General features: G+C 41.0%; 1 protein-coding gene across 1 annotated transcript in view; it reads right to left on the reverse strand.

Moving 5' to 3' along the window:
- Window positions 1–8,255: 8,255 nt before the first annotated feature.
- The window catches only part of LOC310896039 (uncharacterized protein), a 680,208-nt gene continuing 668,241 nt past the window's right edge, over window positions 8,256–20,222 (reverse strand). Inside the window, exon 9 of the transcript XR_014581128.1 lies at window positions 8,256–14,882. The gene's annotated coding sequence lies outside the window, so the exon portion shown is untranslated. The remainder of the gene's footprint in view (window positions 14,883–20,222) is intronic.

The raw sequence follows: 20,222 nt of genomic DNA on the forward strand, positions 1-20,222 counted from the left end.
TATTGTATCAGTTGTCTGTTTTTGTCTAGAACATAAAACTATTACAGCTTTTCAAATATGTGAATGCAAAAACAACAACAACAACAAAACAAAACGAAAAAATAGCTTTGTTTTAAAATAGGTGAGACTTCTGAAGGGAAGAGGAAGATGTATTTTTGTGACATATGTGATCATTTACGTTGATTTACTAATCATCTTAGCATAACAGAAGTAAAGCTTAGGCTGAAAGTAATGCTCTTCAAGTACTTGGGAATAGGATTCATTATTTTTGATTCTGATTCAAGCACCAGCATAAATAAATAAATAAGTTGCCTGGTTGGAATGTATTTATTTCTGTTGTGGTACATAGATTCTTATTGTGTTCAGCCTCGTAGTCATTGTACATAAAGAATGGAAAGACTGTGTCTGCTATCGTTTGGTGACAGTGCTGCAGGCCACATGGACAAAAAAAAAAAAAAAAAAAAAGCTTCGGAAGCCCCGTTGATTCTGGGCATATAATAAAAAGAGATTTAGTGAATGTGAACATAAGCAGGCAGAATATCTTTGTGACTATCGATCCATACATTCACATACAGACACAACTGTGATTAAAACACACAGCTAGTAGAAAAGGGCAAATAATTTCTAAGTATATAAAGACAAGTATTCAGAAAACTATTCACACAGAAAAGAGCATAAAGGACTTGTTCTTTTCTCAGAAACAATGCATCTGCTAAGAGATTAAAATTGAAACAGAAACTAAAACTTTACAGGTACTTCTGTCTGGGAAGTAGCATAACTATCAGGACTCCAAATTAAAAATTCTCCTCAGGGAATCTTAGTGGAATGACAGCTCCTGATTTCTGTGGAGCCAAAAAAAAGAAAAATAATGTTTACCTTTTTATAGCATTTGTCTTTGAACTTCACTCCTTTAATATCTCTTGCTTCCTGCAACAGAGGAAACAAAAGTGGAATGTAATAGACTTCCTTTTGCTCACAGAACAAAGCTGGATGTAACTTTTATCCTTGTTTTTTGTTGTTGTTGTTGTTGTTGTTTGTTTGTTTGTTTTTGGTTTTTTGTTTTGTTGCTCCCCAAATCCATCTCTCTTAGAACAACCTTCTACTTTGTGCCAGCAGAAACTTTAGAAGAAGGCTATCTACACTGGTTGCTGTGTTTGGGGACAGACTCTCTTGATTCCTAATGCATGAGAATGGAGATTTTGCTGCGACCAGAAATCTCAGCCATCATGTTTGGGGGATGAGGCAGATCTCAGAGAGAGAGACACATACTGCTGCTGAGTGAGAAATGGTCGTTCACTCCTTCATTGTGGAGGTAGACAGCACATTCTGAGCCTACCTGAAAAATAAACAAACAAACAGATAAATAAATAAATAAACGGAAGTTCTACTGTCGTTTCATATAACCTCTGCCAAATGAATGAATTACTTTGAGGAAAATTTTCATAGTAATGTTTTAAGTGGGTCACTCAGCTTATGCAGTGCACTGAAGAAAATGTGAAGATCTCATCTACAGTAAAGGGTTATCAGATGTTTATATAGTGGCAGTCCTCAAGAGGGTCTAAATATAACTGAGGTTCTGTTGTACTATACAGGAATGGAAAAGAAATGGAGTTTGGCTTTAATGTGTTTTCACTTTGGTAAATTATACTTAGACCAGAGCTATATCTCTGTAGTACAGCAAGAGAAAAGGTTATTTTGATTCATTTCCATCAACCAGGCATAGCTTTCTTCTCTTTAATTCAAACCTGCAAATATGAACTCTCCTAAACACTTTCTGGACTCTTGTCTTTCATGTTTTTCTGTTCCTCTCCTTAAGGCTTATTTGTGTCTGTATTATGAGCCCTGCCTTTGAGAAATGCCATTAGAGTATTACCCCACAAACAGAGAGGAAATCCTCCCAAATCCCTTCTGTTTAAGGAGGAAATTAACAACAGTTTAAAGGCTCTCCTCCCTCTCCAATGAACTCATAGACCTTTCTTTTCCCTGTACCCTCTGCATAACTGGTGAGTTGCAGATTGTTGGAGGCCATTCTCCCAGGGAGGAAACACATTAACAACCACTTATTTATTTATTTGTTTGTTTGTTTATGATAAACTGTTGTCCAGTTCATTATAATTGGTGTTTCATCTGTTTTTCTCATTTTAAAGCATTGTGGTGTTTTTTTCTCATATGGGCAGCTGAGCTCCACCACAACCACTCTCTCACTCCTGCTCCTCAAAGAGAAATGGGGACAAAATATGATGAAAAGAGTTGAGATAAGGACATGGAGATCACTCTACAATTATCATCATGGGCAAAACAGACTCAGCATAGGGAGATTAATGTAATGTATTACCTATTACTCAGAAGCTAGAGCAGTGAGAAACAAACAAACAAACAAAAAGCAAACTAAAAACACCTTTTCCCCGTTATCCACCCTCTTCCACCTCCTCCCCTCAGGCAGTATCCAGGAATGGGAAATGGGGGCTGCAGACAATCCCATGACGTTTCTTCTCAGCTGCTCATTCACGGCCTCTCTCTGCCCTTGCTCCAATGTGGTGTCCCTTCCAAAATGCTGTCCTTGTCCTGTCCAGATGCCATCCTTCCTGAACTGATCCTGCATGGGCTTCCCACAGGCAGCAGCTCTTCAAGAACTGCTCCCACATGGCTCCGTACCACAGGGTCCATCCCCCAGCAGCAAACTACTCCAGCACAGGTCCCCCACGGGCGGCAGCTCCCCCCAGACCCCCTGCTCCTGCGTGGGCTCCTCCCCATGGGCTGCAGCTCCGGCCCGGGGCCTGCCCCTGCGGGGGCTCTCCATGGGCCGCAGCCTCCTCCAGGCCACATCCATCTGCTCCACCGGGGGCTCCTCCATGGGCTGCAGCATGGAGATCTGCTCCGTGTGGGACCCATGGGCTGCAGGGGGACAGCCTGCTCCACCAGGGGCCTCTCCACAGGCCGCAGGGGAACTTGTGCTGCATGCCTGGAGCACCTCCTGCCCTCCTGCTGCACTGACATTGGGGTCTGCAGGGCTGCTTCTCACTCCTCTCTCCCAAAAGCTGTTGCACAGCAGTTTTTTTTTTTTTTTTTGTGAGTGTGTGTGTGTGTGTGTGTGTTTTTCCCTTTCTTAAATCTGCTCTCACAGATGTGCAAACAACATCACTTATTGGCTCGGCTCTGGGCAGCGGCAGGTCTCTACTGGGGACAGCTAAACTTTGCCCTTATCTAACATGGGGCATCTTCTGGATTCTTCTCACACAGGCCACCCCTGCAGCACCCCGCTACCAAAACCTTGCCACATAAACCCAGTACAGGACCCTATCTAAATTATGCTTTATTCAGTGTTGCAGTCCAAATATGGCAATGTTTAGGATCTTGAATTTTATACACTTCTCATTCTGTTGACTTGAATCTTGGAGTGATATTGTCAGTTCTTGTTGCTTTCACTGAAATTAGGGCAGCCAGTCAGATGTAAATGCATTGAAGAATTGTGTCCTTGTTTTAACAAAACTTCTTCCGCTTTAAGACCACTCAAGAAGACATAGTTATTTCTTAAATACCCATCTCAACATATAGCAGTTAAAATAGTATGGGCCAGACCACACCCCTCTCAGAAAGTGTGGTAATTAAAGATAAATGGTAATAACATTGTGTGTAAAGACTTCAGGGGAAATCTACTCAAAGGAGTTTAAAGTACTGAGTTTTGAAAGTGCTAAGTTTGAACTTGTAAATTTTGCATTTCAACCTATTTTTTTAAATAATTCTTCAGTGTGTATATGTAAATTTGAGATTTATTCCATGAGTCTAAACTCATTTAGCCACAAAAATAAGAAGTGGTACATCTAAGTCAAGAAGGTTGCACTAATACAACAAGAAAGTACATTAAACCTCCGTACATGCTAAGCTTTAGCCCATGTTCTCTTTACAAAATGTCACTACTGCTCTCTCTAATCAGATAAGTGGTTTATTTGTTTATTAAATGTCATCTCTTTATTAAAATAAATCACTTAATTATTAAAGCCCCCATTCTAGGTAATTCTAAACTTCAAAGCAAAACCAATAAAATACATTACAGCAGCATTCCCAAAGAGAGAGTGATGGGTTGAGTGATGGGATGTTAGTGTTTGTTTACTCACATGAACACACATTCTCAAGAACAAGTGAACAGAGGAATCAAGGAATGGGAGGATGAAACTTACATATCGTACACAGGAAAAGGCATGCTATGCCTGGTAAAAGAGATCAAGCAAATTACTTCTCCTTGTGGAAATGGAGTGACAGTCATTTTGTTACAACTGGTGCTACGTAACTGCAAGTTCTGGAGAGATAAAGGACAGGCATAATCTAGGTCTAACTTAACAGACTGAAAAGAAAGAAGAGAGAAAGAATTACAGTTTCTTTCGATATTAGCCTTCATCCTAAGTGCCTGATATCTTGTAGCTCATTAGGTGGTATCGTTTTGTCATAAAGTTCCTTAATGTCACTGAACATTGCCCCCAAAGGTGGAGAAAGTTGCAGTAACAAGCAAGGGCTTCTATGCTTTGGTTGATGTTTAAAATAACCTATCAGTCTGTAAGAACAAGGGCATGGACATAAACTTTCTCTTCTGTTATTTAACCTTTTATTAGAATTGAGAGCTTTGTTCCAGACCTGTGGCAGTTATCTGGGAAAATAAGACTTCAGAAAAATACTGAACATTCAAAAATGCATAAAAGAAATTGCAGTGGAATACTTCTCTGAGGTTTTTGTGGAAGTAAATTGATGTGAAATGCGTTCTAAAAGACTGCAAAAGATGGTTGTACATTACGTCTTCACATCCAGTATGAAGCAAAGAGAGCAAGTTAGAAAACAAACTATGCTTAAAAAACAATAGACAATACAGCTTTGGAAAAATCCAAATAATTGGCTTTTCATCTGCTTTACTGATGACTACTTTACTATTTTCACTCTCTTTACAGAACACTAGAATTCACAAGACGTAACTTCTTTCACCATACGTTGTTTCAAAATGCTGATTCGTCTGTTTTTTTTTTTTTCTTTTTTCTTTTTGTAGAGTCAGCATGAGAAATTTGTCTCTAAAAAGAGAAGTCCTTGAGTGATGTGGAATGGAAAACTCAAAATGGCTGACTACTATAAGCTATCAACTAACAACAAACTTTCTGTATTGCTAATACAACCACTCTGTGAAGGTAAAAAGTTAATTGCCTCCCCTACATTAAAATAAGCAAACGTAGGTTAACACAACCATCTCCCCAGTAACAACAGACATTCAAAATACTACATCAGTTGTAGACAAGATGAAGTGCCAAACAATTTTCAACCTTTTAATTATTTATCAGAATGCAAAGGTATAAGCACATACATGTGTTTAAAAACGTACAAAGGCTTCCAGTTCAGCTAAACAGGGTCATTTTTTTTTTTTTTTTTTTACACACTCGACTCCAAGCTAAAGGCTCTATTGAAATCAGAAAGTGTCATCACTGGATATAAGAGCCCCACATATAATTTAGCAAGAATACACGACTGGAACAAAAACTTCAGAAGTGTAGAAAACAAAAAGAAGTAATAATAAAATTAATAATGATACCTAACTTTGTCAACAAACGAAAAACAAACAAACAAATAAACCAAAAAACAGCTGTTTTAATGGTTTCTGTCTGCTTTAATCTGCATTCCTTTAGTCGTAAATTAGTTTAGTATGTCTTCTTTTTAGTTCGGTTCTGTTTTTTTTGTTTTGTTTTTCCATTGCAAAAAGAAAAGCGTGTGTTTAAGTGTTCTTGTTATTTTACTCAGATCAGTTACAATTTAAAAAATTTCTTCTGAAGCTTTGGATACTATTAAGGTCAGACTGACTGGGCTATAACTTCTGGCATCCTCTATCCCCCTCCACTCTTATTTAAAAGGTATAGTTGCTACATTTGCCAGTCTTCAGTAACATGGGAACTCTGGCACTAGAGAATGATAAAAAATCTTTTAAAATATTACTACTAAAATAAAAATTACTATTAAGTATAGCTACTCCAAATTTTTGAATGAATATCTGAATGAGTATCTTCATGGCTCTAATTTGTACAAATAACATTTTTTGTCCTTTGTTTTAACTCTAGATGTGGCAATAGGCCAATCCAGACACTATTAACCATGAGCTACACTACCTTTGTGTCATAATTTTTACTGAAAACTGAGGCAAAATTTGACTTTGTTAGGGTTACTTCCATGCAACAAGTTTATGTGTAGCCCACTCTTCAAACAGCTATGGCTGGAATGTGTACTGTTTTGCCTCTAATTAAACACCTACTCAAATAAGTTGTATTGAGACGGAAATAGCTGATGATAGGGATATAAAAATGAATTCTATTTAACCTATTCTATTTAACTCAAAAATTATCATACTCCTTTTTTCACTTTAAATGAACTGGCATAAGACATTAGCTCCATGTTTGTGTCCATTCATAATTTGATCAAGACAGAATTGTGCATATGAAAAGCTCAAAACAATATAACTCAAATTATACAAATGTGAAGGGAAATAAGAAAACAAGAGCTTATATAGCCATTTAATTTTAAGAATCAAAATAGACTGGAACTTTTTCTGTCTTCCCATGTATATAATCCCCACATAGCCATCACTGAGTTTAACAATTGCAATATTATTGACTATAACACTCTCACTTGCTGTACTACAAATATTCTGAGTATTGAGTTTAACTGTCTTCCAGTGATGCATGAATTCATCCAACTTGTAAAGCAGTAACGTTCACTGTGGTGCAAAGTGAAGCTATTTTGAAACACATAAAAAAGATTCACTTACCTTATTTTAAATGAAATTTAGATATGCTAAGGTAATGTAACATATCTTTATAATATCTTGATTACATCTTTATGCAGCATTTTTTGTGCAGCATACATTAAATCTTTGGCGAACTCGTTGCTAGCAATGGATATTGCCAGTGTGCTCTGCTGGCTTCCCTATTTCTCAGACATGCATTTCTCCACCCAAAATATTCAAAACTCAGAATTGAGGAGTTCTTTGTTTTGTTTCTAAATGACCCTCACTTGGAAATATTGCTTGCTCACTAGATGTAATCTGCTGTGTATTCCCAGACCGAGCATACCCAAAATGAATATTGGTTGTCTCGTTAGAGCACTGGCCTGAAACATAAAAGTTCTCCCTCTGCACTGATGTCCATGCTTTAATCACTTCACAAGTCTTACTGTGACACAGAGCAGAGATGAATTTTCCTACAGCATTTTACATTTCCAGATGAAAAATAACACATAAGAACTTAACATTGTTAATGTTTCATTGTTAATATGATAACATAGTGCTGTAACTGAAAAAAAAAAAAGTCAGAAAATCATTATTTTCTGGATAGAGAGTTAAAATTATCTCTTACCTATTCTTCCTTCCTAAAAGAATATATATATGAAGTTTTTTTGAAAGTGTATTCTTAAAAACATTCATTCAGATTACCAAAAGAAGCCATATGTCTGCAAAACTAACTCTTAAAACTGGCTAGGTTTCACACTATTGACAAAGAATTCAGCCTAGACTCTTTCAACCCTCTCAGGCCATTCTTCTTAAGTACCTTAAAACTCCAGTGTCTGGTTTGCAAGTAGACCTGGTCAATACTATTATGTGAATGAATTGTTCTGTAAATGTTGCCATTTTTCACCGAATATAATTTAATTAACATTTTTGCAGTTTAATTATACTGATGTATAAATTACTCAGATAATAATGGCAATATTTGTCATTCATTCTTTCTAGTTTTTAGCCAGTCCTAGCTGCAGAAAAAGTCAAGGGAATGTTTCAGTCTGAACAGAACAAACACAATGTCTCATTACAATTAATCAAAAATGGACATTTCTATTTATCTTATTTCTATGACCCTGCTCCTATGATGAACATCATGAAGCCTCCTCCAAAGTTTTTTGCAGTTAGTGGAAATATTTACACTAAATCTCATGGTCTTTGGATCAGATTCTAGTAATGCTGATGGTACATAGAGAGCCCTATTTTTTAAAGAAAAAAATAAAAATAAACAAAGAAATTCATGCCGAGGTTCAGAAAAGCATACCTATTCATGAAAAATCTTAAACGTGGACTTAGTTTTAAACAGGGAGCTGTGATATTTCCAGGGAAGAAAAGATATGAAAATTGAGTTTATTCTGACCTGATAAATATGTGCTACTGAAAAAAATAATCTGTACTCAGGATTACATGTAAATTGTTCCTTAACCATTCAGAACACTGGTAGGTCATGAGTATTCACACTATACTTATGGTTTAGAAAAAGGTTGATAAAGACGGGTCACTTAATAACAACAATCTGTGTTGTGTTTTCTTTTACCTGAATTTGACTTGGCACAAGAAGTTACTTCTTCAGTCTTCTGCTTTCTAACTGATTCAACATCAACACAAAAGACAAGCACACTTGCAAAGAAATTTTATTACCATAATTTTCATATTACATTGCTGAAAATATAATCCAAAAATAATGTGACTCTCAGTTAAATTCCACCTTTACAATCTCAGTTTGTACCAACATCCAACTATCACATAAATTCTGTTGAAACAGTGAAGTTGTTGTGCAGAGGTTCTTGTTCAGAACTTCCTCACCCTTCCTCACCTACGTATCTATCTATTTATCAGTGCAGTTGGTTTCCCTTCTGCAGTGAACATGAAAGATCCATCACTAAGGGCCTCAAACACATATTTTTTGTTCTTTTCCTGGATATCATTAACAGCCCAATATTTTGTTTCTTGAAAGACATTCATTCTTCTGCCAATTATATTATTTTCCCATGGAATAAAAGTGTTGTAGATGCTCGTCTGTAGTGAGTAACTCTGGTTTTAAAGATTACAACCAAATTATATTTTTCTTCTTTCCTTCTGAGATTCCTGACTTTTGTAAGCCTCTGGATTTAATCTCTACTGTGGAGGAACAATAATAAACTCATTGCTTATGAATTTTTAACACACATAATGCAAGTGCAAGATGAATAGAATTTTGAATACACACTATTACACTATGAGCGATTACCCAGAAAATGTAGAGAACACATACAAATACTTATGCACTTAAGATGATTGCTAGCCCTGTCTCACAAAGCTCTTTCTTCCCTGCTGCTTCTGTCTGCTTTAATCTGCATTCCCTTGGTCATAAGTTAGTTCAATGCATCCTTCGTTATATTGTAGTTGTTTTGTTCCTTCAGAAAGGAGGAAAAAAACCCTACATATGTTTTTCAGCTTATCACTAGTAACATATCTAGAGTTCTAGTGCTATTTATATTTATTTTTAGTTTTCTTTGCCTTGAATTCACATAAAGTACTTATTACAAATAAATAACATTTTCCCTTTATAAACTATAAACAGTTATTATATCAAATATTGTTGTTATATGGATTTCTGATATTTTGATTTATGAAGCAAAAACAGCCATTGGAAAATTCCACAATGTAAATTTCATGTCCAGTCATCTGTGTTATTTAATTATTACCTCAGTTCACTTGCTTCTGAAATTATATGTAAGGATCTATACACTAATTAAAATGACAGTTAAGGTAGCTTACTGTCACATATCTGTGTGAAACTTTAAGCATTCTATATTTTTTGGCTTCTAGAAATAATATTTTATTTACATGCCTCATAACTGAAAATTATTTTTATCACAAAAAGTGTATGCCTCATACATAACCATAAAAAGTATTGAATGAGGCACATTAAAAATGTATTAAACTAATTTTAAGATTAGTTTTTAAAATCATCTACTGAAAAGCTACAAAAATTTTTGCCTGTGGATACCAGAATTAGCTACTTTTATTTTTCCTCAGAAGAAAGCAACAGGCCTGCCTGCTAGTTTCTTGGTAATTGCAGTTAGTATTTGAAGTTTTCTCTTCTTCTTAATAGAAAAGAGTGATTGATTCAAAATCTACAAGTCAGATTAGAGTAAGGAGGTGCATATAAGCTACAGTCTATTGCAACTCCATTCCAAGGTTTCACATGATATCATTTTCTAGAGTACTAAAAACAAATAAAACAAAAACCACACGCTGCATTCACCTCAACTCCAGCCTTAATTGAAATGTATGTAACTTGGAATTCAGCAAACTATGTCTGGAAATCAGGGCTGATAAACAAGTTCTTTAACACTTTTTCTTTGGAATAAAATGCTTACAATGAAAGTAGGCACAGGTTTTCATGATCATGGAGTGATCCTCATTTCAGATCAGTAATTTTCTATTTATTGAGGAGCAGGTACTGAGATAGAAAGCAAAATATACTGCCTTCTTTGGAAGATATAATCCTTAACAATGGTACTGCTGTACCTTTGTGAGTCAATTGACTCATTTGAGTAACTTCTAACTTGGCTGCTTAATTATTGTACAGGTAACTTATTGGGATTTGTCCCATAAATAAGTGCTCCCTGGAGTAACAAAGGGGTTCATGGTTTAATATAGGTTTTCCTTCCCTTTAATGTAAGGTTCCTGTACCTTGAAACTCAACACAATTGCAGTAGACATCGGGGGGTGGGGGCAGGGGGGGTTGGGAAAGGGGGGAGGGAAGTGGGTATGGCTAAGTTAACAGAGTATATAGGGTGTAAAATTTTATTCTCTAGGTAGAGTTAGCATGAATTCGCAAGGAATAATTGCAATGTGCACTATTGCTATACTAGACAGAAATTTGCTGCACAGAGTTTATTTTTCATGCTGCCAAACACCAAACCTATGCCAAAACATTTGTTTTTCTTTTGCAGATGTGCAAGTACTTTGCTGAAAAGCTGTACTCAGTAGTTTCTCATATTTATTTTACATCCCACATTTCTCATGCATCTGTTGGAATTTGAAGGACTGACATCTCCTACTCCCAAAAGACAACTGAAAAGCAGTAAGTTACCCTGTGCACTGTATTACATGGCTTCTTCTGCTGAAGACACAGTCCAAATAAAAGGCAGGAAAGCCCTTGATTGCAGAGGGAAAAATACAGCTGCCACAGTGACCCTTTCTGTTGCTCCTGCTGCTGTATATATTCAAGGCAACATCTGTTGACTGTAGCAAAGAGAAATGTGGAACTAAGCTTACCATCAAGAAATCGTGTTTTATCTGATAAATAGACCATAGCAGCTGTATTTAGAGCTAGGAGATTTCCTCCAACCATTGGACAAGCCTTGGACACTTATTTGGCACACCAAAATTTGAGGGACGGTGTGCTATTGAGATCCTTCAGTCCACTCCATGGGGCACTGGGTACACTGAAGCACATTTGATATGTTTCTATACTAATGCATGCATCATGAGGAATAAGCAAGAGGAGCCTTGGCTCAGTCCCAGAGCTACAACATAACTGACATAAGCAAAACTTGGTGGGAAGGGTCCTGTGACTGGTGTACTGTGATGGACAGTTATAAGCTCTTCAGAAGGGATATGAAGAGCAGGCAAGGAAGGGAGGTGGCACTGTATGTAGTGCAGGGGCTGGAGTGCATGCAGATTTCAGGAGAAGATGACACAGTTGACAGCCTCTGGGTAAAGATTAAGGGCAAAGCAAATGATATGGTGCCATTGTGTCCTTCTGTGTAGTCTACTACAGGCCACCCAGACAGGATTACTACATCAATGAATCTTTCTATAAGGAACTAAGAGATATCTCTAGATCAGCCACCCTTGTCCATTTGTTGGGATGTATTGCTCCTGAGCTTGGAGGAGGTGATCCTTGAATATTAAATAGCTTTCTCGGGCCCCTCTTCCCTCCAGAGCTTTGTTAAAAGCCACTGTGAAGTTTTGCATCTGGGATGAAATAATGCAATGTAACAGTGCAGGCTGGGGTCCATTTGGCTAAGAAGCATCTCTGCAGAAAAGGATCTGAGGGTCCTAGTAGACAACAAGTTGACTATGGGCCAACAGCATGCCCTTGCAGCAAAGGCTGCCAGCCGCATCCTAGGCTGTATTGGTAAGTGTCACTCACCAAGGCAATCAGCTCTGGTGCTGGCGTGTTCCGCAGTGGAGTTCAGAACTGCAGCGTACAGGCAGGTTTCTGGAACTGAGGAAACCCCAGGGGAGGGCAGAGACCCACCAGAAGCTAGCAGCTCTCCCAGGAGAGGCTGAGGGGGCAACAGCAGCCACCTCTGCACCTGTAGAAGGCAGCCTTAGGAAGCACTAGGAACAGGGCAGGCAAACAGAATGTGGCATGTCAGTCAGGGAGTGGCTTGGTATTTTGTGTGTGAGGGCGCTGTCACTCCACCGGCTCAAATGTCCCATTCAAATCAGGCTGTAATCCACTCATGAGGAGCTTCAGCAGTGGTATCCATCCAGCAGAAAGCCATGTCCTCTGTGTTCCCTGCAACCTCTGCACCCATAGGAACCGATTCAGCTACCCAGACAGAGCTCCCAAGGGAGCATGCGGCCACACAGGTCTCAGGCTGCAGGGTGTGCCTGAGTTTTCTGATGGCAGCAATGAGCGCACCGGGGGGGGGTGGGGGGGCGGAAGGGCACCCAGCTAGAAGAACTGCTTAGCCTCTTGGCAGAGCTTCTGGAGGAGGTGGGTAGGCTGAGGAGCATCAGACAGCCTGAGAAGGAGATTGACTGCTGGAATTGTACTTGACCATCCATGGGACAGAGGCATCAGCCAGCCTCTTGCCACCTGGCAGAAGGTAATGACTGAAGAGATAAGGGGAAATGGATGCAGATTTCTCTTTGGGATAAAGGGATGAAATCAGGCTCACCACTGATAAACTGTGGCAAAGTTTGAGGGAATTCTTGACCTTCTTGATGATAGGAGTAACATTTGCTTTCCTCTAGCTTTCAGACACTTACCCTAGTTACCATGATTGACCAGATTATCGAGAGTGATCATAATCACAAAGTCCCTCAGCACTCATGGTGTATCCCATCAGGGCCATGGACTTGTGGATGTCTGGTTAGCTCACGCATCCCTGACCTGATCTTCTTCCACCAAAGATATATCTTCCTGGCCTCAGCCTTTCAGCCTGGCTTCAGGGAGCTGGGATTCCTGAAGGCTGGTCATGCTGGTAAAGACTGAAGCAAAGAAGGCATTCAGTACCTTGGCCTTTTCATTGTCCCAGGTAACCAGCTCTCCTGTTTACTTCTGGAGAGAGCCCACATTTTCCCTAGTCTTCCTTTTGTCACTGACGAACTTGTAGAAGCCCTTGTTGGCTTTGACATCCCTAGCCAGAATCAATTCCATTTAGGCTTTAGCTTTCATAACACCATCCCTGGATTCTCTGACAATAACCCTATATTCCTCTCAGTTTACCTTGTTTCCACCCTCTGTAGGCTTTTGTGTGTGTGTGTGTGTGTGTGTGTGTTTGAGTTTGGCCTAGAGCTCCTTGTTCATCCATGAAGGCCTCCTGGCATTTTTGCCTGAATTCTTCTTTGCTGGGATGCCTCACTCTTGAGTTTGGATGAGGTGATCATTGACTATCTACCAGCTTTCTTGGGCCCCTATTTCTTCCAGGGGCCTTTGCTAGGGGACTCTACCAAGTAGATCCTTGAAAAGGCCAAAGCCTGCTCTCCAGTTTCTGGTGATGTCTGATCAAAGAGAATGTTAATATTGGTTATTAGCATACTTTTTTTTTTCTGAGAAAAAAATAATTTGTTATTAGCAAATTTTAATTTGTTATTAGCAAAACTGTTATTTGAGCTACATGTATTAAAAAAAATAATAATAAAAAACACATTACACTTCTGGAACAAGGTCACGTTGAACATGGCAGCCAGAATCTGTTCTAAGTATTTCATTTGCAGGTCAGAAAGCCATTCACTCTTCCATTTAAAGTTACATATATATAAACACTGACTTGATTATTTATGGATTTAAGCACTGGGTTAAGCCCCGCTACCTCCCATCAGGCTCGTATACATGATTAAAATACATCCAAACTCTATTTTGAGTAGCATTCTTGCTCTGAATCCAGGCTGTTACTCAGTTCTATTTCATACAGACATTGCTGTAATATCTGAGGGAAATCTGAGTCAAAACTGTATGACTGTATGGGATTTATTCTTACTGTTAAAGAAATTTTAAAGGTTATTGTACATCTTTTCTTATAACAGTGTAGTCTTCTTTGATATGCAAAACAGTCTGAACCTATGATACAGAGAATTCCAAAAGCAGCTTCTAGCTTAAATCTCATCTATTTACACCCATCCTTATTTTTAACATATCCAAAAACTATAGAGTTGTGAGCAAGAGACATACGGTGTGTTCTATAAAGAGCAAGCAATTGCCTGCCAACAGAGTTGCTATGATTAATTGCCAGTTCAACAGAAGGTTGGAAGTTCTCATGAAAAGGAGAAGGAAAAAATGGTCAGGGAAAATTTTAAAGGGTCAAGCAATTTAACTGGCTTGAAAATTATTTGATAACCAATTAAGGAAAAAGAGAACATGATGAAGGTGGGTTAATTCATAATGCTGGGTGGATAATTACAAGTAACTAATGTACTTTTGAGAATATGAAAGCTGGCTTAAATTTCTTGTCTCTGCAGGTATGAAGGTGAATAAGCAGGCTGGGTAAAAATAGACTAATCCAAAAATAACAAGAATTACTTATCACTTATAAAATTAAATGCAAGATAATTAATATGAAACTAAAAATAACTCTCAGAAATCAACTACTTCTCTGTTGTTTCAAATTACACAGACATTAAAAGTCAAAATTAGTCTTAATTCACCCCACCATTATTCATATAAACTGTGATCTAGCTTGCAAAAAAAAAAAAAAAAAAAACCAACATATTACTTCTCAAGTTCTCTGCTTCTCTTCCCTGCAGAAGGAACAGCACAATGCTATGCTATATGCATAACACATGCTTCACAATGATAGCTTCTGAATAAACTGTTAGTCAAGATTTGTTCATTCTCTTCAAAGTAGCCATGATGACCCTGAAACACAGAAAAAATGTCGGGTTGGAAGGGAACTGCAGAGATCATGTAGTCCAAGGAACTGCTCAGAACAGGTCTAATTACACTAGGTTACTCAGGGTTATGGACAATCAAGTCTTGAACATCTTCAGCAATGGAGATTCCATAACCTTCCAGGGTAATGGCAATTTTAGAAAGCTAGTAAGTTCCCACTGAAGCATTTTGTCCTCACAGAATCGAAGGGGTTGGAAGGGACCTTGAAAGATCATCCGGTCCAACCCCCGTGCCAAAGCAGGCTCCTTAGAGCAGGCTGCCAGGTAGATGTCCAGACATGCCTTGAATATCTCCAGAGAGGGAGACTCCACAACCTCCCTAGGCAGCCTGTTCCAGTGCTCTGTCACCCTCACCGTGAAGAAGTTCTTTTGCATGCTGGTGCGGAACTTCCTGTGCTCTATCTTGTGGCCATTGCCCCTTGTCCTATCCCCACAAACCACTGAGAAGAGGTTGGCCAAATCCCTCTGTCTTCCACACCTCAGGTATTTATACACATTGATAAGACCCCCTCTCAGTCTTCTCTTCTCCAGGCTGAACAGACCCAGGTCTTGCAGCCTTTCCTCATAGGGAAGATGCTCCAGGCCCCATATCATGTTTGTGGCCCTCCGCTGGACTCTTTCCAGGAGTTCCCTGTCTTTTTTGTACCAGGGAGCCCAGAACTGGACACAGTACTCCAGTTGAGGCCTGACCAGGGTGGAGTAGAGGGGGAGGATCACCTCCGTTGACCTGCTGACCACGCTCCTTTTAATGCAAGCCAGGATCCCATTGGCCCTCTTGGCCACGAGGGCACACTGCCGGCTCGTGGTCAACCTGTCGACCACCAGGACCCCCAGGTCCTTCTCCTCAGAGCTCCTCTCCAGCAGGTCATCCCCCAGCCTGTACTGATACATTCGGTTGTTCCTTCCCAGGTGCAGGACTCTACACTTGCTCTTATTAAACCTCATTTGGTTTATTCCTGCCCATCTCTCCAGATGGTCCAGGTCTCGCTGAATGGTGGCACAACCTTCTGGTGTGTCAGCCACTCCTCCCAGCTTTGTGTCATCGGCGTACTTGCTGAGGGCAGACACTATTCCCTCATCAAGGTTGTCGATGAAGATGTTGAACAAAACCGGACCCAGCACCGACCGCTGGGGAGTACCGCTAGTCACAGGTCTCCAGCCGGACTCTGCGCCACCCTCTGAGCTCGGCCAGTCAGACAGTTCTCAACCCACCTAACTATCCACTCCTCTATCCCACACTTTCTCAGCTTTGCTACCAGGATGTCATGGGAGACAGTATCGAAAGCCTTGCTAAAGTCAAGGTAGATGACATCCACTGGTCTTCCCCCATCTACCCAGCTGGTGATGTCATCATAGAAGGCAACGAGGTTGGTTGAGCACAACTTCCCCTTGGTAAATCCATGCTGACTACTCCTCATAACATTCTTCTCTTCCAATTGCTTGGAGATGACATCCAGAACAAGCTGTTCCAACACCTTTCCAGGGACAGAGGTGAGACTGACTGGCCTGTAGTTTCCTGGATCCTCCTTCTTGCCCTTCTTGAAGTCCAGAGTGACATTGGCTATCCTTCAATCTTCAGGCACCTCTCCTGTTCTCCAGGACCTTTCAAAGATGATAGAGAGTGGTTCGGCAATCACCTCTGCCAACTCCCTTAGCACACGTGGATGTATTCCATCAGGACCCATGGATTTGTGTGCATTGAGCCCACGCAGGCGCTCCCCAGCTACCCTCGGGTCAACCACGGGGGGAGCCCTCCATTTCCCAGCCCCTTTCTCCCCCCACCAGGGTCGATAAGTCCAAGGGGGGAGTCCTTGAAGCAAAGACTGAAGCAAAGACAGTGTTCAGTATCTCCACCTTCTCGGCATCTCCCGTTACCAGGACACCCCCCTCGTTCAGCAAGGGACCTACATTATCCCTAGTCTTCCTTTTAGCGTTTACATACTTTAAAAAACCCTGCTTATTATCTTTTATCTCTTTTGCAAGCCTCATCTCTAGGTGGGCTTTAGCCTTCCTCGTCGCGTCCCTGCAGGCCCTGACAACACTTCTGTACTCTTCCCAAGAGGACAGGCCCTTTTTCCACATTTCATAGACCTTCCTTTTGATCTTATCGATTATCTCCTTGCTCATCCACGCAGGTTTCCTGCCCCCCTCCCCCGATTTCCTACTCTTAGGGATGCACCGATCCTGAGCTTGAAGAAGTGCTGTTTAAATGTAGCCCAGCTCTCACAAGCACTCTTGCCTTCTAGCAACCTAGCCCAGGAGATACCTCCAAGCAGGTCCCGGAAGAGGTCAAAGTTGGCTCTTCGAAAGTCCAGGGTAGCAATCCTGCTTTTAGCCTTACTTCTTCCAACAAGGCTGAACAAGTCCAGCTCTCAGCCTCTCATCATAAATTATATATATTAATTATATAATTATAACATTCTAATGGAGATTAGGCGGAAACAGAGAGTGTTTCGCTACTGGAAGGAGGGCCAGGTGTCATGGAAAGAATACAGGGATGCCGTTCGTGTTTGTAGGCAGAAAATTCGTGTGGCCAAAGCACACCTTGAGTTGAAGCTGGCTGTGTCTGTGAGAGAAAATAAAAAGGGCTTTTTCAGATATGTGAATGGAAAAAGGAGAACTAAAGAATACATAGGGCCGCTCCTTGATAGGGAAGGTCTCCTCACAGACAATGACATAGGCAAAGCAGAGACGCTTAACGCCTTCTTCGCCTCTGTCTTCAATGCCGATGATGGGCTTCGGGACCCAGGGTGCCCTGAGCTAGAGGACTGGGACGGTGGGGATGACAAACTCCCAACCGACCCTGAACGTGTGCGGGATTTGCTACTCCACCTGGATCCCTACAAGTCCATGGGTCCGGATGGGATTCATCCCCGGGTGCTGAAAGAGCTGGCGGACGTCATCGCGGAACCTCTCTCAATTATTTTTCAACGATCCTGGGAATTTGGAGAGGTCCCGGTAGACTGGAAGCTGGCAAATGTTGTGCCAATTTACAAGAAGGGTCAGAAAGAAGACGCTAGCAATTACAGGCCTGTCAGTCTCATGTCAGTGCCTGGTAAAATCATGGAGAAGATGGTTCTCGAACTTATTGAGGCTCACCTGGGGGACAAAGCAGTCATTGGTCCCAGCCAGCATGGGTTTGTGAAGGGCAGGTCCTGCCTAACTAACCTGATTTCCTTTTATGATAAGATCACCCGTATGATGGACCAAGGGAAACCAGCTGATGTGATTTTTTTGGACTTCAGCAAGGCTTTTGACACGGTTTCCCATAGGATCCTACTGGACAAAATGTCCACCATACAGCTAAATAAAAACATCATACGATGGGTGAGCAATTGGCTAACGGGCAGGGCCCAAAGGGTTATGGTAAATGGGGCTGCGTCAGGCTGGCGGGCGGTCACCAGTGGTGTCCCTCAAGGCTCCATTTTAGGGCCGGTACTTTTCAATATTTTTATAAACGATCTGGATGTAGGAATAGAAGGTATTTTGAGCAAGTTTGCTGATGACACCAAACTTGGAGGAGTTGTTGACTCGATTGAGGGTGGAAAGGCCTTGCAGAGGGATCTGGATAGGTTAGAGAGCTGGGCGATCACCAACCGCATGAAGTTCAATAAGAGCAAGTGCCTGGTCCTGCACCTGGTACGGGGAAACCCTGGCTGCACGTACAGACTGGGCGATGTGACGCTAGAGAGCAGCCTAGAAGAGAGGGATCTGGGGGTCGTGGTTGACAGCAAGTTGAATATGAGCCAGCAGTGTGCCCTGGCGGCCAGGAGGGCCAACCGTGTCCTGGGGTGCATCAAGCACGGCATCGCTAGTAGGTCAAGGGAGGTGATTGTCCCGCTCTACTCTGCGCTGGTGCGGCCTCACCTCGAGTACTGTGTGCAGTTCTGGGCACCACAGTATAAAAAGGACATGAAACTGTTGGAGAGTGTCCAGAGGAGGGCTACAAAGATGGTGAAAGGCCTGGAGGGGAAGACGTACGAGGAACGGCTGAGGTCACTGGGCCTGTTCAGCCTGGAGAAGAGGAGGCTGAGGGGAGACCTCATCACAGTCTACAACTTCCTCGTAAGGGGGTGTCGAGAGGCAGGAGACCTTTTCTCCATTAACACCAGTGACAGGACCCGCGGGAACGGGGTTAAGCTGAGGCAGGGGAAATTTAGGCTCGACATCAGGAGGGGGTTCTTCACAGAGAGGGTGGTTGCACACTGGAACAGGCTCCCCAGGGAAGTGGTCACTGCACCGAGCCTGTCTGAATTTAAGAAGAGATTGGACTGTGCACTTAGTCACATGGTCTGAACTTTTGGGTAGACCTGTGCGGTATCAAGAGTTGGACTTGATGATCCTTAAGGGTCCCTTCCAACTCAGGATATTCTATGATTCTATGATTCTATGATTCTATATTTCAAGCCCCTGACTAATATGTTAGCCTACTGGACTCACTCCATTATGTCAAAATGTTTTTGTACAGGGGAGTGCAAAAACAGACACAGTACTCCACAAGTGGTCTCTCAGGTAACAAATATAGGGGATCAATTACTTTCCTGGACCAGGTGGCTTATTAATCAATGCATATAGTTCACCATCCTCAAATAAGATCTACTCTGGCAACTGTGTTTGAAATTCACTCAGGCAAATCCAGAAAAAGAATATCTACCTCTTTTAGAATCATAGAACATCATAGGTTGGAAGGAATACACAAGGATCATTAAGACCAAATTCTGGCACCCAAAACTGCATGCAATACTTGAGGTGAGGCCACAGCAGTGCTGAGTAGAGAGGGACAATCTCTTCCCTTATCCAGCTAGAAATGGTGTGCTTGATGCACTCCAGAATGCAGTTGGTCCCTTCAGCTGCCAGGACATGTGGTAGACTCATAGGGTTTCAAGCTTTGCTGGGAGGTAGATCCATATCAAAAGGGAAAAAAAATTCAAGGTTGCATGCTGCAGGAATCTGAGGAAAATAGTGATCTCCTGTTACAGTCTTGAAATTGTGTTTGCCCAGTTGTTGCCAAGTGTAAAATACAATTTTATTATTAAGTATTTCTTTCTTGGACTTTCTCTCAGGTACGCACATTCTGTGTAGAGGATCTGATTGACCTCCAGCTTCATGTTCTTCTTATCTTTTGGAAACATTATTTTTAGAAAATTCAAGTCCTTAATTTGTATAAGCTTTGTGTCATTTCATCCTTGTAAGTTTTAAGGATGGATAGAACTTTAAGTTTCCACAACAAATACTCCAATCAAAGTTACCCAAAGAAATAAGACGAAAGAGCAACTGGTAGCAGTGACAGTAGACACCATGGAGTTAC

This window comes from Anser anser, assembly GCF_964211835.1.
Source record: "Anser anser genome assembly, chromosome: 3".
Taxonomy (NCBI): Eukaryota; Metazoa; Chordata; class Aves; order Anseriformes; family Anatidae; genus Anser; species Anser anser.